At 41.7% G+C, this 18529-nt stretch overlaps 1 protein-coding gene and 1 long non-coding RNA gene across 2 annotated transcripts in view; one reads left to right on the top strand and one right to left on the bottom strand.

Moving 5' to 3' along the window:
* LOC309493192 (obscurin-like) overlaps positions 1–18529 on the bottom strand; it is a 404602-nt gene that overhangs the window by 149050 nt on the left and 237023 nt on the right. The window lies entirely within an intron of this gene.
* Positions 6237–8038, top strand: LOC309493371. The gene is made up of 2 exons (XR_014203880.1): positions 6237–7738; positions 7772–8038. It is a non-coding gene; the product is annotated as an uncharacterized lncRNA (long non-coding RNA).

Below are 18529 nucleotides of genomic sequence, written 5' to 3'. Positions count from 1 at the left end.
TTCTGATTAATTTGTGATCATGACTCATTTGTCGCCACCTACTGGTGGGTGTTATTTAATAATTTCATAGTAGCCTATTACAGTTATTTAATTTTTCCAATAATTTTAATATTTCTACATAAAAAAAGTGTTATATTTAAAACATTAATCTCTTAATATAATTTATGCAAAATCCATCTATGGATTTTGTTGATAGTCATTTAATTTGATTGTACCCATACATTGTATTTTTTTCAGATTTAATTTATTCATTGAATTTAAGAATCTAACATAAGAAGAGGACGCAGATATGACAATACATTTTTATAATACTATCTCTGGCTTTATTGCTCAGTGTTATTTCAGGGTTCTGATCTTCTCTGAACTGAGAAAGAGCACATCCTGTATTTTGCTAGGCATGTTGCATATTAATTGTTTCATGAAACTCAAGCATAATAATGTTCTAGTTGAGGTAATTTGTATGTGAGTTTGTCAGCCCTCAGCCTAAGTCCTGCCCTGTCTGTGATACACTGTATTTTGTGCCAGTTAAGGCTTAGAATAAAATAAAATAAAAAATCAATTTCCACATAGACTAATCTATTTGTATGAATATAATATGTATTTCCTGGTGGTGTATAATGATTGTGTAACATAATGTGTAATAAACGTATTGGCTTGAAATAAATGGGGAATCAAATGTGTGTAAATCAATTATTTGGTCATAATACGCATAAGGGGCAATATTACTATTATGAAAGTGGCTGGGTTTAAACCAAGAGTTTATATATCTGTCAACATTTTGTGCCAAGATTGGAACCGCTTCCTGAACCAGTCATCAATGACATCATTGGTCTAAAGCGATACAAGCCTCGATACGAGCTTCACTGAAAGCTTCCGGGATTTCTCGACACACACTCCGAAGCCTCGGCACAGAACGTAACATCACTAATAAATACTGTGTTTGGATCCTCAACCTTCGTGTCTCCGACCAGCACATGACAAGTATATTTTGCATGTGATTTGATGGTTATGCTTTCGTTTATGTGAAACAATAAACACTGATGTCAATAACTGATTTTGCTCCAGCAGAAATAAGAGCCAGAGACTATAATATATAATAGTAGCCTATATAATAATGGTGTGGCGTTTCTTATTAAATCATCTCACCGTTAAAGACTCCTCTGACTGAGATCCAGCTGTGGAGTGACTGTCCTCTCTCTGTTTTACAGTAGTAGAAACCCTCATGTGACTTTGAGACAGTAGTGATGCTCATCTCTCCTGTCGTCTGATTCTGGATCAGTGATCCGTCTTTATAGAAATCAGTGCTGAGGATCGGGGAGTTTGTAGATCGATGTAAACAGTGTAGAGTCAGAGTCTCTCCCTCAATCACAGGATCAACAGAACTCTCCAGAATCACCTCACCGTCTACAAACACAAGAAATACATCAACAGATGCTAGTGACGATACCGGCTGTATTAATCAGAGCCATACTTCAATTATTAATAAGATCTGGAGGGTCAAAATGTTCACTACTATTAATCTGAGAAACTGATACTTTTATTCAGCAAGGATGCATTATAAAATGGGATGCATTGATCAAAAAAGACATTTATAATGTTACAAAATATTTGTATTTCAAATAAATTATATTCTTCAAACTTTCTATTCATCAAAGAAGAAATAAATGTTTTCCACATAAATATGAAGCAGCACAACTGATTTCAACACTGATAATAATCATAAATGTTTCTTGAGCATCAAATCATCATATTAGAATGATTTCTGAAGGATCATGTGACACTGAAGACTGGAGTAATGATGCTGAGAATTCAGCTTTGATCACAGGAATAAATACATTATATTCACATAGAAAAGGGTTATTACAAAATATAAGAGTTATTAATCCAATTCTTAATGATAATGTAGTGTATTTTATTTTATTATAGAGTTGAAATCTTGATATTGATGGGTGAAAAATAAATCTGATATTTTCAGTTAGTTTAATGCATAATCACATGACTGAATTCTCAATTATAATAATTTTCAATCTGAACAGATTGTTATTTAATGATGTTTTATAAACAAAGTTCGGGAGGAGCACGTTCAAATAATCAATCCAATCTACTCGTCATCAAACAATTATGTCTACCCTAATCAGCATGACAAGAAGTATATATATATCCACACTGTCAACTCACCTAATATTCCTTGACAGTTTTCCAGCATCCCTCCACCCGACTCCTCACTCTTGGCTTAATCTTTTACAGCCAGGAATACGGGGGGAGTACTCTGGGTTCGGGCCGAATACCGAGCCCGGAGCCCTCTCCTCGGACAGCACGCCAAATACGCATTTATTCTATCTAACTTATTTGTAAGTGTGAACTAGTGAATTATGTTATATAGTTAAATATAGTGATTGGACTCACCATGTACAGTGATGTTTCGAGGACGACGTTTCTCTCCAGATTCAGACTCACACCAGTACACTCCAGTGTCAGATGTGCTGAGAGAGTCCATTACACATCCAGATCCTGTTTGTTTTGAACAAGTTTGTGTGTCTTTGTCTGTGTATCTTCTCACTGTCCATCCAGCAGAGTTACTCTGATCCTCACAGCTCAGAGAGAGAGAGTCAGATGAGAAGTGTTGACTTCTGCTGGGATTGATGACCAGAGACACTGAAGCAGAAACTCCTGAAAAGAGGAAAATCTCAATCAAAACTGACAGCACAGAGACTGCAGTGAAACACAGATCCGGATGAGCACAAGCATAAACCCTCACCAGTGATCCACAGTGTCTGTGAGCTGCTGTTGTGTGTGTAATAGGCTGGTCGTCCTCTCTCTGCTCTGCACGTATAAACTCCTGTGTGCTGTAGAGCAGCAGGACTGAGAGTGTAAGATCCTCCAGCTCCTCTGCTGCTGTCTGACAGATGATCATGATCTCTGAACCAGCTGAACGTCCAGCCTTTAGAGGAGCCTGAAACCTCACAGATCAGAGTCACTGATTCTCCTTCAGTCAGCCACGGCTGTGGAGACACTCGCACTGATGCCTGAGCTTCAGCTGAACAAAACATCACGAGTTACAGAGCCGTAGAGAAACTGATGGAGAAGCTGATCACAACAAACACACACTCACCTGAGACAGTCAGTGTAACAGCATCACTGCGCTGAGAGCTTTGAGTGTGTATCTGTCCTGTACAGGTGTATTTACCGCGGTGAGAGAGATCAACACTGCTGATGTTCAACTCTTGTGTTGAGGTTTGGTTGACAGTGTTTTTATATTGGTTGTTGGTTCCCTCTATTTCCCATCTGTATGTCCACTCAGTGTCTCCTCCCCACTTTATATCACATCTGAGAGTGACTGTTTCTCCTCTAAACACTCGTTCATCAGGTCGTACCGTCAGCACAGCTTTAGGAATCACTGTACAAACACAGATTATTGCATTTATAGTTTCAGAAGTTGTGTAGATATTGTCTCTGATCTGTATTTGTTGCATCACACACTACAGTCTCTCTCACCTGTAACATTTACCCACAGTGCATCACTGTATTGTGTGTAATAGACTGGTTTCCCTCTTCCAGCTCTACACCAGTACTGGCCTCCATCAGACACTGAATCAATCTTCAGGCTGTAGTTTGTTTCTGTCTTCTCTGTCTCAGGGTTCAGTGTGTGTTTGTACCAGTAAGAGTCCCAGTTTCCAGTGGACGGATCCATGCGACAGGTCAAAGTCACTGTGTTTCCAGTCAGTGCAGCTCCTGCAGGATCTGATGTGAGTTCAGGCTTCGGCTTTAGATCTGCAGGAGAACAACAACAGATTCAGATCCTCAAGAGTCAGAGTTCACCTGCGTTACACAAATCATTGAGTTTTTGTCTGCAACAGTTCATACAGAAGAGAATAAGTGCTAAAATATGTTTTTATAGTAGCATTAAACAGATATGAATATGATATGAACTACATTAACAAAAATTGTTCAGTTTTGTTCTAATGAAGAAAGAGAGGGTATGTGAGATTAAATTATGACAATTTTCATGTGAGATAATGTTGAAACTTTTGTGTGAGTGTCAGATAAAATGCATCTTAAATCTATTGTTTAAGTAACTGTAAATCATAATCAGGTACAAAACTATGGAGGACCAGGAGTGCCACTTAAAAATAAAATGAAGAATCAATTTATCAATTTAATATTTCAAACATAAAAATTTATATAAATAAATCACTTTTAAATGGACAAATTAATATACATTTTTAAAGTTGTTTATTTGATTCATTTTTTTAAATGTATTTTAATAAAACAATAAAAAAAACATAAATGTATGAATAAATAGACAAATTTAAAATTGTTTATTTAATTCATGTTTTTAAACGTAGATTAATAAAACAATAAAAAGTACGTTAATAAATCATTTTAAATGCACATTCGCTTTTTAAAAAAGCATTTGGCAAACCTTTTCTCTCTCTATTTGCCAAAAGCTTTTCTTTATCCATTTGTCAATCGAGTTAAAAAATGCCATTGGACAGTACACACGTGGGAGCAACCAATCAGCTTTCGCCTCTATTTGAAGCGCCAAACCGTCTTCCACTTGTAAATGTAACACGCACTGTCACTGGACAGTTAGAGAAATTATACATCATTACAGCGGGAGTTTGAAGACGGGTTCGAGCGACGCAAAAATATCAGGTGAATCTGAACATGTTTGGAGAGGGATTGTGGATGATTTGTTAGCTTTAGCTGATTTCTGCGGAAAAAAAAGTAATTCACAGAGTGTCATTCAACGACTGAGTTGATTGACTGAGGTGTTGTTCAAGAATGCTTGGAAGCAGGGGCGGTTTCTTCATTTGGGCGATTGGGCGACGCGCCACTAAAGTGTGAAAGGGACTTTTTCAATCACATTCGCATTCAATCACAGAGTTACGCTAGCTGTCACTGTTGTTCTGCCTCTGGATATAGTCCAATCAGTGTCAAGTCACGTTCTGTGGAGTACCGCCTCTTTTCTGTGGAGTACCGCCTCTTTTCTGTGGAGTACCGCCTCTTTACTGTGGAGTACCGCCTCTTTTTGATACTCCACAGTATCTTCTTTACTGTAACTTTTGATCAATATAAGGCAACCTTGTTGAATAAAAGTATACATTTCTTTTAAAAAACAACAACAACAACAGCAATAAAAAACTAAACTCTGAAGCTGAAGACTGGAGTAATCATTTACATCACAGGAATAAATTGCATTTTAAAAATATATCCAAAGAGAAGTCTAGAAAAAGTCCAAGAAATATAAATACAAACTTGCTCATCCGAAATTGTATCCACGGCTGGATCAATTCGTTATTAAAAATAAGTCCCACTCTCTTATTCTGAGGAAAATGCGATCTCTACGTCACTATCCAGGACTAGTTGAAGAGCTTCTAGTAGCGTGTAGCGTGTCTAGTTCCTCACCAGTGTAGCGTGTCATCTTCCAAATGCGCAGGAAAGTGAATGAAACTTATGATGAAACTTAATGATTTTTAAGGCATTGTTCTTCAGGCTCAGAGGGTTAATTCTATTGGCCTGTGACTATGTGCGCCGGCTACACGTTGTAGGCTAATAGAGATGAGAAACGAAACCCCCCATAACCAACTGAGCAAATACAAATAGTATGATGATTTAACATCGTTTGATAATCGACATAGTCAAATCCTCCATACTCATTGTTGTAAATATGGAGTCATTTGGACAGTGGATGAATAATGGACATGTGTTAGCTGAACCAAGCCTGAAACACACACGAGTAAATGAAAACATCAGCCTTGAAAAGTGTTGTTGAAATTTGGTAAATAAAGTAATAAAGCTATACATTTTCTCATGAACATTTACTCATGTCTACTATGCTTAGTGTTGTAGTGCCAATGTTGGGGTGCAATCGAGGAAATGACTTCTCACAGATCTCAGATGCCAGAAAGATTAGACTTTATTTCACAAGCAAAGTCTGAACGCCCTTCTGCAGAAAGACGCTCCCAAGCAATGATCAGCTCTAACGTATATACCTTCTCCTTCCTCCAAAGATGGTAATACATGATGGTAATACATTCTATAGGTATTTTGAGAAATAGTTTTGTACCATGTGACATTACTGAAATAGAATTTTCTGCTGCAGCAGCACAGCTCTCAGGCTTCCAAAGTCAATCCAAAGTCACTCAAAAGACACACAGAAGGAGATAATAGTGTACAAAAATACAGTTAAATTACTTATTTTCTAAATAATAAAATCTTCAACATTAGTCACAGTAACCTTAGGTAAAGGCTACATATCTTAATAAGCATCTCTGCTGCTGTACGCTAGTATTTTACTCCTGCATCAAATGAAAGACTGTAAAACACTTTTCTTAAACAAATAAGGCATTGTTTGATTTTCCGTAGAATAAGCAACGGTTAATATTTAAATATGAATGAATGCCCATCCTGGTTCTGGAACCCAGGAAAGTTCCCAGAATTTAGTGATGGTGCTTAATGCAGATGCTGTATAGCTGCGTCCACCAAGAGAATAGAAATGTACCGCAAACATTTAGATTTACGAGACATTATTTTACGATATTTGGAACAGAACTCAAATATTTGAACTGAAATTATATTATATCAGGGCTTGAAAATGTCACAATCTCTGGTAGCCCTTCGGGCAGACACTCTTCAGATTTTGGTGGCCCAAACTGAATTTTACTAGCCCAAATAAAAAGACAATTTTTAATGTAGAAAATTGGTTAGGAGTAAAAACATCAATCAAAAACTTTTTCAAAACCCAAATATCAACAATCGGATATAAAATAATAAAATCAGAATCCTCAATACAAATATGCATCTGGTTCTAACTGAACTGAAATGTGTGTGAACAGTCTGTGTCAGTTTCTGAATCGGAGATATCAACAGAAGAGAAAATGCCACTCGATGTTGAGGGAATAGCGTCTCCATCAGCTTTCTCCTCCTGTGCATCAGTCTCCACTTCTCTGCTCTTTTCTCTCTCTGGGGTTTTATGTTTCAGGTCTTGAACATATTCCAGAAACATCCAGGAACGAACTGCCTTGTCAGGGCAAAAAGATTCAACCACTTCCCCATTCAAAAACCAAACCATTTTCATTAGGATCATAGAGAAACATCATTTTTTGAACTTTGACAATTTTAGACTTTTTTTTTTGTGTATGGTTTATAAAATCTTAAATGGCCTGACTCCTGCATTGTGTGACTTTGTTCAATTTCGCTCTGAAAATTATGTGAGATCTACCAGATTATCATCCATGAGTAATTGTCTGGTTCCCTTTCGTCGTTCTGCATTTGGACTATCGTCTCTCGCAGTGAAAGCTACTAATCAGTGGAATGCCCTTCCAGAGGATATAAAAGGGTGTAAAACTCTTGGTCTTTTCAAATTGAAGTTAAAATCTTTTTCTTTTTTTTTTTTTTACCAACTCTGTAAACATTGAAATTGTTGTAGTTTAATTGATTTATTGATTGATTGATTGATTCTTTCTTTCTTTCTTTCTTTCTTTCTTTCTTTCTTTCTTTCTTTCTTTCTTTCTTTCTTTCTTTCTTTCTTTCTTTCTTTCTTTCTTTCTTTCTTTCTTTCTTTCTCTTTTTTGTGGCCCTGATAGTATGTGTGTGTATGTATGTTTCTATATTATGTGAACACATTGTCTGTGTAATTGTATGTTTGTGTTGACCTATCTGGGGACTACGGATTCAGCAATCTGTTTGTTTGTTGAGAAAGTGAAATGCTTATTAGATAAGAATGTGTGTGTTGGTGCTGTCTTTTTAAATCTAAAGAATGCATTAGACACTGTTGACCATCAGGTGCTTTTATCTAAACTAACAATTTTATTTATTTTTTTCAGAGGAAGCAATACTTTGGATAAAATCTTATATTTTAAATAAGAAACAATGTGTATGTATTGATGGTATAAAATCTTCTTGCATTGCTTGCCCCAAGGGGGTTCCACAAGGTTCTATTTTAGGACCAATTCTATTTTCACTTTATATCAATGATTTACCTGGAGTATGTAAAGATGTAAGTGTTCAATTGTATGCAGATGATGTAGTAATTTTTACCCATGCTAAGAATTTTGAAAAAGCCTCGACTTCTGCTATGACCAATATACAGGATTGGCTTACCAGGACAGGTTTAGTATTGAACACAAAAAAAAAAAAAAAAAAAAAAAAAACTGTGTGTCTGATGTTTTCAAACCAGTTAGTAAGTAGAATTGACACATTCAAATGTATTTCTGAGACGGGAAGAGCTTGAAGTTGTTAAAGAGTTTACATATCTTGGGTTACTTTGGATTTTATTCTTACTTTTAAAAGTTATGTAAAAAAGTTGTCTAATATTGTACATTTTAATTTAAAGATTTGTACATTAGGCCATTCTTGACAGTTGGTGCTGCAAGGTTGTATTTATATTCAATGATTTTTTCACATATACAGGATTGTTTCAATAGTTGGTCAATCACAGGTGACACAACTCTAAAGTTAATAGAAACACTTTATAAGGCGGCGATAAAAGTGTTGGATAAGAAAACCCTCTCATTTCATCACTGTAAAATTCAACAACAACAAAAACAATTTATTGAGTTTAAGATTTAAAAAAAATCAATTATGTTTTATTTATTTATTTTCTTAGTGTTGTGTGCTGAGTATTTGTTTTTGTGTGTACCTGCTTAGGGACTGCGGACGCAATATTGCTATAATCCGGCTTGTTTACATTGTGTATTTTGTGCAAATGTTCATTAACATGCTTTGTCCCTATCAAATAAAAACAAACTGAAACTGAAAATTAGCCTTTGGCTAAATCCGGTACAATGCATGAAATGGAAACAGTTTTTGTATATTTTCTGTACGTATGTAACGCTCCGCTCAACGATCGGATTAACGCTGTTAACTGTCGTAGCAATCTTTTTCCAAAATAAACATTTCTTCTTGTTACTACATTCTCTGCTAAATTTCCCAAGTAAAATGTCCTTGTAACTGTTATACTCCTCCAACAAACACATATTTTCCGCTGGGGTAAACTGCACTGAGCGGTTGAATGCGCTTACTCGATCCGCCATGTTTTTTTGTTTTGAAAAGGGTCTTATTTTACCCAGAATGCATTGCAGTGTAGTCCTACTTAAGATAGTCAGAGTCTTAAGTGCTTTGCGCAATGGTCTGATTTAGATGTCTATCTGAAGTCTGACTATCTACTATATCTAATGGCGCTTTTCCACTGCATGGTACGGCTCGGTTCGGCTCGGTACGGTTCGACTCGGCACGGAACGGTTCGGCTCGCTTCGCTTTTCCACTGCGTGGTACGACTCGGCTCGGTACGGCACGGTTCGGTTCGCTTTAGCTCGGTTGCTTTTCCACTGCAGTTAGTACCGCTTCAAAGTGGGTGGGACTGATCGTTATAGTTGCCGTCTCTACTGCCATGACATTGTCATATTAAATACGAATTTTTCATTCCGTGTTTCCCCATCCGCTCCTCGGCAACCAACGAGAGGAACGTCTGCACCTCGTCCACTGACCACGATTCAGCCATTTCTTTTTTTTTAAAGCATTTTTGAAGCAAATACTTTTAAAACAGGCGCTGTGTTGGCTGTTGTCTACTGGCTATTTAAATCTAGCGGGTTTAGTGTCTCGTGTTGTAAATACAATGACGCTGGTAGTGATGATTCTGTCTGACCAATCAGTGATCTGCAGTGTTTGCACGTCACATTTTAGTATCGGTACGGTACGCTTGGAACCTCAACAGAGGTGGTACCATTTAAAGCGAGCCGAAGCGAGCCGTACCGTACCGTACCATGCAGTGGAAAAGCGCCAAAGCGTGCCGTACAGAACCGAGCCGTACCGTACCATGCAGTGGAAAAGCGCCATAAGCCATAGTCAAAGTCTATCTTTGTAAAACCGGCCCCAGGAGTTTTGAAAACAGTGTCACCTTGTGGCAGGTCAGATCTATAGCAGCCATAAAGCAGAGTGCACAGCTCTGTTGTTTTAAAGCCTGACAATGCTAAAAGTGTTAATTTAAGTCAAGTCAAGTCAAGTCAAGTTTATTTGTATAGCGCTTTTCACAATACAGATTGTATCAAAGCAGCTTCACAGTATTAAATTAAAATAATACAACAAAGTTTGTTTCAAGAGGAATTTGTTGATTGATCAAATTAAATTAAATATCCCCAAAACATCCCCAACTGAGCAAGCCAAAGGCAATTTACTGATGGAATAATTCACATATTGAAGTGTAGCAATAGAAAAAGAAAAAAAAACACATATATATAAATAATACCAGACTTTGAGGCAATTAAATGGTGCTCTAATTATTTTATGCTGTTTATATAGCAGAATTTATGATGGTCAAGTCACCTTTATTTATGTAGCGTTTTTTACAATACAGATTTTATCAGCTTTACAGTGATAGTGTGTTTGCACATGGATTCAAACATTCTGACACACAAAGTAAAGCATTCATGTGAAAGTGGAGCTTAATTTATTGATCATGCATTTCTCTTAAAACAGGGACGGAGATTCATGAGGAATTCCGCTGCGGATAAATCAGCATGATCAAAAACTGGGCCTGTCATATTTTTCCTTAAAATAACTAGTCAATAATGTGAATAAAGAGAGGAATTTGATTACACTATTTGAGATGGCCCGTCGGGCAGGCCGGTTATGCATTTTGGTAGCCCGACTGGAAAACACAATAGCCCCGGGACGTCGGGCTAATAGCTATTGTACATGAGTTACATTGCTAATGCGTTACTACTTGGCATATCATATCTGTCCCATACAATGGATGGCAACAACACAATTTGAGAGTGAATCCCACATTCTGTCACTCCTGAACTTCGCAGCCTGCACCCAACTGTCTGTCCTCACCACAGCATAAACACTTAAAGGGCACCTATTATGCAAAATTCACTTTTACATGGTGTTTGAACATAAATGTGTGTTGGCAGTGTGTGAGCAAAACCACCCTAGAATGATAAAAATCCACCCAGTAGTTTTTTTACTATCTCAATAAATCATAAGCACTGTCTCAGAACGCCCAGTTCTAGATTGCCCTCACTGTGACGTAGAAATGCGCTAAGCCCCACCGACGCGGTTTGATTGACATCTGGTTTTGGCATAGACTCCGCCCTCGGTGATCTGTACACACCATCCTCCATTGTTTCAACGACAGCCGGTAATGTCTCCTAAGAAGTGTAGGTGTTCTGTTGTGGGATTTAAGAATGGACATAGTAGTCTTCACTGACATCAGAGCCACTGAAAACGCAGCGGATGGATTTTATTTATGAAGAAAATGACTGACTGTTTGGTGAACGAGGGTCAAAGTTAATCCTCAAGTGTGGATTGTTGCCTACTGTTCGCGATCCAACGTCACCTCCAGAAGTAAGTGTATTTTATGATTTATGAGCAAATAGTAATTTCAATCGATGTCAGCTAGTTCAACAACAAATGCGTCTAAAGCTATTTATTGTCGTCGTCATAGATGTCTCAACAAACAACGTCAGACAGTTTTATGTCACGTAGGCTATCATTTTTTGCAGCAATTACAAATGTAAATAAATTAAGGTCTGCTCTATCTCCATAGACAGTATATAAACGTCTATCTCCCTCCCCTTAAGAAAAAAATAAATAAATCGTTTGTACTTAGCAAACGTTATCACAGTATTTGTGTGTGTGTGTAGTTTCAAAAAATTGTGCGAACGTTATCACAGTTAATGTGTGTGTGTGTTGCACATCCATAATTGCAAAGGGGACGCGATTAAAACTTTGTAAGTATATAAATGTATCAAATAACCATTCCGAGACGTTTAGTCCATTCTCATTCGTGTTTATTCTGTGCCGGACTCTCTTCATCATCTGGGTTTATTTACATCTTTATTTAAATCAGCTCATTTACATTTAAGGTGGTACACACCAAAACAGCTCTTTTTAAAACAGGCCCCAAAAATGACATTTTCAAATGGTTATAATAAATTACCTGTGGGGTATTTTGTGCTGAAACTTCACAAATGTATTCTGGGGACACCCAAGACCAATATTACGTCTTGTAAAAAGGGGCATAATAGGTGCCCTTTAAGTTACTCAATGAATGACATATAGCCGTGAGAGCAAAACTCATCTCAGCCCGTGTGATCTCAGAAGGGGCCGCTACATCAATGATGGATCCAAACTGCAGTGAGTCTCCTATTCACACTCCTGTTGTGAAGCAAATACTTCTGCAATAATTAGCAAATTCAGTCTCTAATTAACCGCAACGTCTGCTAGTGTTTGTATTGCTGTTGATATTCGCTAACATTGCAATCTGATTTGTTATACATGTTGCTATTGTACAAATATTAGGAATTGCTGTAGTTCTGTTAGATATGTGAATAAACAAAAGCCTATCTCACTTTAAAGATTTCAGCATGTCTCTGTCTCCTTACATTGCCTGTGTGCTGCTGCATAAATGTAAAATGCATATTCTCTAGCTGCTAATGCTAGTAATTCACTCTGAGCATTAAATCAGGACTCTTGACATGACACAAGATTTATACATTGTGTATGGTTAGTTTATAAGGAATTGATGAAGCAGATTACACAAAACACAGTGATATAGCATAAAAACCTATGCACTTATCTTATATGTTGAATTTCTGAAAGCAGACTGCAAAATGCAAATGCTACTCAAGTATTTGAAGGTTGAGCAGCGAGCTCATTGGCTACTGATACAGCAGGAACCAATCAGCTGCGCCCTATAGATAACGATGTGATTATGAACAGGTGAGTAAAGGACCTATTAGCCTGCGCCATCTAGAGTTTCATGCCAGAACTTTGTATATGTCTGGAGGATATAGATAATGCACTCTGAAAATATCCTTTTTTTTTAGTTCAGTCAATCTTTCTTTTGTAATTTACTGTAAACATCAAAAACAGTATAATTATTGTTCACAGCATTATTCTTCTCAATAGTTGAATCAGTAAAAAAAAAAAAAAAAAACAGATTAAAGTTTTAAAGATTCATGTTGAAGCTGCGTCCTCTTGACGTCACATTTATCGGCCGCATACGTCATAAAGGACGTACTCGGTTACTAACGTAACCTCGGTTCTCTCTAGAAGAGGGAACGAGTACTTGCGTAAGATATCTTACGCTAGGGGAAAACCTCTTTTCCTCGAGATATTGAAGCCAAAAATTATCCTTAATTTTGCAATAATGTAAAACGCATTGCAGCAGCATGCAGACATGGGCGAGACAGCTCGCGCGCCCATTGGCTGCATGCTGCTGCAATGCGTTTTACATTATTGCAAAATTAAGGATAATTTTTGGCTTCAATATCTCGAGGAACATGACGCATGCACGGCAAGATACGCAAGTACTCGTTCCCTCTTCTAGAGAGAACCGAGGTTACGTTAGTAACCGAGTACGTTCTCTTACGAGAGGTCTCTCGTACTTGCGTAAGATATCTTACGCTAGGGGAACACAATGTAAAACGCCGTGCGTGCTTGAGACATAACACTAAAGTCCCAAGGGCAGGTGCCCGGGGCTCATACAGTGCCTAATCACAAGGGACTCACAGAGAATCCGGGAAGAGGGGCTAGAATAGCATCATTCCTGTAATATTGAGCTCTGATAAGAGTATGTTATATCAAGTGTTCCACACAGCCAGGGCGAACTCAGCCTGGACTGGTAAATATGGGGGACTTACGTACTGCCCACAGAAGTATATAGGCGATCAGTGATCGACGCTCTAGCAGTTTCAGCATCCCGAGCCGATAGCATCGGGCGGGCAATACTGAAAAATTAAACCGAGAGCAACCTAGCTTGCAAAGCGGGAACCTCGAGGTTATAAAACCTTATAAATGTAGACGGGGAGGCCCAGCCTGCCGCCATACAGATATCTTGCAAGGCAATCCCACTGGACCAAGCCCACGACGAGGCCATGCCTCTTGTGGAGTGCGCTTTGACACCTATCGGGCATTGCAGGCCCTTGGATGTGTAAGCTAGCGCTATAGCATCAACTATCCACCTGGATAGACTCTGTTTTGACGCAGCTAGTCCCTTAGAACGTCAGCTGAACAAAACAGAGAGCTGCTCCGTCTGTCTGAAAACAGATGAGCGAGACACATAGGCTCTTAACGCCCTGACCGGGCAAAGGAAGCCTGCGTCCCCTTCCTCCTCAGATATCGGCAGGGCCGACAGGGAGATAACCTGTGCCCTAAACGGTGTGTTGAGGGATTTAGGAACATATCCGTGCTTTGGTTTGAGTATGACTCTCGAGTCATTCGGCCCAAACTCCATACACGTCGTGCTCACTGAGAGCGCTTGCAAATCCCCTATGCACTTCACTGAAGCGAGAGCCAGAAGAAACACTGTTTTGACAGACAAGGGTTTCAGGTCTATTGACTGTATTGGCTCGAATGGGGCACCTTTCATGGCTTCCAGAACCGTGGAAAGGTCCCAAACGGGAACTGAGGGTGGTCTGGGAGGGTTCAGCCTCTTAGCTCCTCTAAGGAAGCGAATGACCAGATCGTTCCTTCCTAATGACTGGCCAAGCGGTGGTTCAGCGAACGCTGCTATGGCCGCCACATAAACTTTGAGCGTGGATGGGGTTCTGCCCTTATCCAGAAGCTCTTGTAAAAAGGAGAGAACCTCCGGCACCCCACAGCGTGAGGGTGAAGTGCCACTCGCTGTACACCAGCTAGTGAACACAGACCATTTTGAGGAATAGAGCCGCCTCGTAGATGGAGCTCTAGCCTGCGTGATCGTGTTTAACACTCCCGCTGGGAGGTTAACGGGTACCCGTTGATGGCCCACACATGTAGGGACCAAAGCTCCGGGCGAGGATGCCAGATCGAGCCGTTCGCCTGCGAGAGGAGAACCCTCCTCACCGGTATCGGCCACGGGGCGGTACTCGTCAGCTGCATCAGGACTGGAAACCAGACTTGGTTTGTCCAAAATGAGGCGACGAGTAGCACTGGGCATCCGCTCTCCCTGATTCGCTCTAACACCTGGGGTAGGAGCGTGACAGGGGGAAACGCATAGAGCGGGCAGCGGGGCCGGTGTGAGCCAGCGCATCCCTGCTCTTGGAGAAGAATTCCTGACAATGAGCGTTCTCTTGAGACGCAAATAGGTCTATTTCCGCTCTGCCAAATGTCCTCCATAGCATTTTGACTGTCTGTGGATGAAAAGACCATTCTCCTGTCGGCAGATTGTTTCTGGACAGTCTGTCTGGTCCCACATTCAGATGGCCGGGCACATGCGCTGCCCTGAGCGAGCGCAGGTTGTGCTGAGCCCAGACCAGGAGGCGTTCCGTCAGCCTGTGAAGGATTCTGGATCTGATACCTCCTTGGTGATTTATATAAGCCACCACTGACATGTTGTCCGAACGGACCAAGACGTGGTGTCTTTTTATCTGGGGACAAAAGCGCCTCAGCGCGTTGTCGACTGCCATCATTTCCAGGCAGTTTATATGCAGAAGCTTTTCCCGTTCCGACCACTGGCCGAATAACGGTCTGCCCTCGAGCAGCGCTCCCCATCCCGAGGTTGAGGCGTCCGTAGACACCACCTTCACACTCAAGGAAGTCCCCAGGCTTACACCTGACCGGTACCAGTCGGTCACTGTCCAAGGTTTCAGAGCTGCAACGCATTTCTGATCGACCTTGAGGCGCGCGAGACCGGAGGTCCAAGCTCTGCGCGGCGCGCGCTTTCAAACAATACTGCAGCGGGCGCATGCGAAGCAGACCCAGCTGAAGCACTGAGGATGCTGAAGCCATGAGACCCAGCATCCTTTGAAACTTTTTGAGCGGGACTAAAGTGCCGTGGCGAAAAATCTCTGTCATGCGCTGAATACTTAGTCTGCGCTGCGGCGACAGCTGTGCTGTCATAGACAGCGAGTCCAGATCTGTGCCCAGAAAATATATTTTCTGACTGGGAGACAGTGAACTCTTTGCCCAATTGACTGTGAGACCTAAATTCTCGAGGTGATCGAGTAATATGGTCCTGTGTTCTATGAGCTCCGACTGTGATCGAGCTAGAACCAGCCAATCGTCCAAATAATTCAGCACTCGTATGCCTCGGAGCCTGAGGGGTGCGAGCGCTGCATCCATGCACATCGTGAATACGCGAGGTGCCAGGGATAGGCCGAATGGCAGGACTGTGAACTGATATGCCTGGCCCTCGAAGGCGAATCTCAAAAAACGCCTGTGACGTGACGCTATTTGTATTTGAAAATCGACATGACATCTATCGACATGAACCAGTCCCCTTTGCAAATTTGCGAGAGGATTTTCTTGGTCGTGAGCATTCTGAACCGTCGTTTCAGAAGTGCTTTGTTTAGTCGTCTTAGATCTAAAATGGGTCTGAGACCTCCGTCTTTTTTTTTTTTTTTTTTGGTACCAGAAAATATCTGCTGTACATGCCCCCTTCGCTCTGAGCTTGTGATAGGGGTTCTATAGCCCCTTTGCTCAGTAACTTCGCTATTTCGGCCCGAAGTAGGTGTGCTACTTCCTTTTTCACCGTAGTATCGATTCGCGCCGCTTTGCGTTGCGGGCGTCGACCGAACTGTAGCGAATAGCCTCTTTCTATAATGTCTAGCACCCACTTCGAAACCCCGGGTAGCCTTGCCCATGCGTTTGCACGAATGGCTAGGGGTTGAATGCGAAGCGCGCTCTGGTCGCTCAGCGACAGAGGGGCTTCAGTGTGCTGCAACATAAGCGTCGCGCTTATGACATTTGAGGCAGGGGGCGCGCTGATAACAGCGGGCAGATTGCCCGCGCTCGACTCCTCTGCGGTGGTCAATCGAGAGGGGGAGGGCTGGGCGAGTCCCGTAAGACCTGTCATGTCTATGTGTGAATGTGGGCGTGGGATAGCGGGCACATTTACAACACTGAGAGCATTGTCTGCCTGAGCAGAGCGAATGCATGTTGGTTTCGTTTTACAGAAACCTTGAGACATGCAGAACGTAGTGTTTGTGGGCACTGGGCAGTGGGCACATTTACCACATTTAATGCGCAATCGATCTGGGTCGATTTCATGTGCGCGAGCCCTGTGTGACGGGCTGTGTTTCTGTGTAGGAATGAGCACTGGGCATTTTGTCTACACTCATAACACCATCGGCCGTGGCCGGAACACCAGAAAATACACTATATGGGATTTATCTGGGTAGCCGTAAAGCGGCGTTTGTGTGCAGGCAAGCGGGCTGTGTCGCCGACTTGTTTACTGCAGAATACACTGGAACAGTCGCATTTACTGGAACTGAACGAGCGAGAAGTTGCCATAGAAACAGAGAGCGTCAACATGCTGGCGTTTGTTTGCAGGCGTGCGTGCATTACAACAGGCTCGCTCACTGCAGTATGACATTTCCAGTCGCCCGAACTTCAGAGGGGAATGAGAAATAGAATTCGGCCCGGCCGCAGCGGGACATTAACACTCTTTTCTCCTTTCGCCAGTGACGCACGGGAACCATAGAAACGGTGTTTGGGTGCAGGCGAGTGGGTTGTACAACGCGCTCGTTGGCTGCAAGATGCACATCTGCAGTCGCCTTTCAGGGAACTGACAGAGCGAAGCATTGGAGGCATAATTAATCTGCCGTTAGACCGAGATTCGAACTCCGGTCTCTCGTGTGAAAAACCAAAGATTCCGCCACTGAGCCACAGGGGGGAACACAAAGGCTTTCAGATGCACGAGCATATAAGAGCGTCAACATGTTTTATTCGGCGTTTGCTTGCCGGCGCTGCAATATTTATATTTCCAGTCGCCTGATCAGGGAACTGAGAAATGTGTGAGAAGTTTCAGGTCAGTCCAGCCTCGGCGGGACTAAAACGCTATTTTCTCCTTTCGCTGGTGATTGACGCGTGAATGGGGCGCAGAGGCAGGGTAGCTTTCTTGTACGTAAAGAAAAACTAACCCCGACCGTCCGCTTCCAGCCTCCCCTGTGAACGGCGCATTTTGCGCGGCTCGAACAGAGGGAGAGAGAAAGCTAGCCCCGTGACCGTCCGCTCCTGACATCCCCTGTGAACGGCGCGGTTTGCGCGGCTCGAACAGAGGAAGAGCAGGTATCATCCTCCAAGCAGGCAAGGCAAGCGGGCGCACCGGCGAGCTTTGCGGGTTGGGGGGGAAAGGGGTGTCTTGAAAAAGACGCCCGGCTCTTTTAGTGCAATGAGAGTGTGTGTCGCGGCGGCGAACACACACACATACACAAAACACAGTAGAAGAGAAAAGGATATGTACGCCGGAAAGCGTCAGCAGAAATGGCGACTGAAGGCGGCGAGATGTCGACCAGCAGCTTCAGATGCACTAATCCCGCTGGGTGCTTGACTCAGACGGCGCGGCTTCCTCTCAGGATCCAGCGATGCGAAGGCCCGCTGAAGAGATGAAAAACTGACCAAACCAGCCTCTCTGGGCCGTATTTATAGCCCTGGCCCCACCCGATTTCGGCGGGACATGACGTAATGGGCGCGAAGTGCCCTCATTGGTTCTGACGTCATGAGGAGCCTCTATCGATAGGCTGGTGCAGTTGCCGCAGAGCAGCCAATGGGCGCGCGAGCTGTCTCGCCCATGTCTGCATGCTGCTGCAATGCGTTT

This window comes from Leuciscus leuciscus (genome assembly GCF_965113295.1).
Source record: "Leuciscus leuciscus genome assembly, chromosome: 2".
Classification (NCBI taxonomy): Eukaryota; Metazoa; Chordata; class Actinopteri; order Cypriniformes; family Leuciscidae; genus Leuciscus; species Leuciscus leuciscus.
Note: the sequence above shows the minus strand (reverse complement) of the source record. Positions and strands in the feature narration are given on the sequence as shown.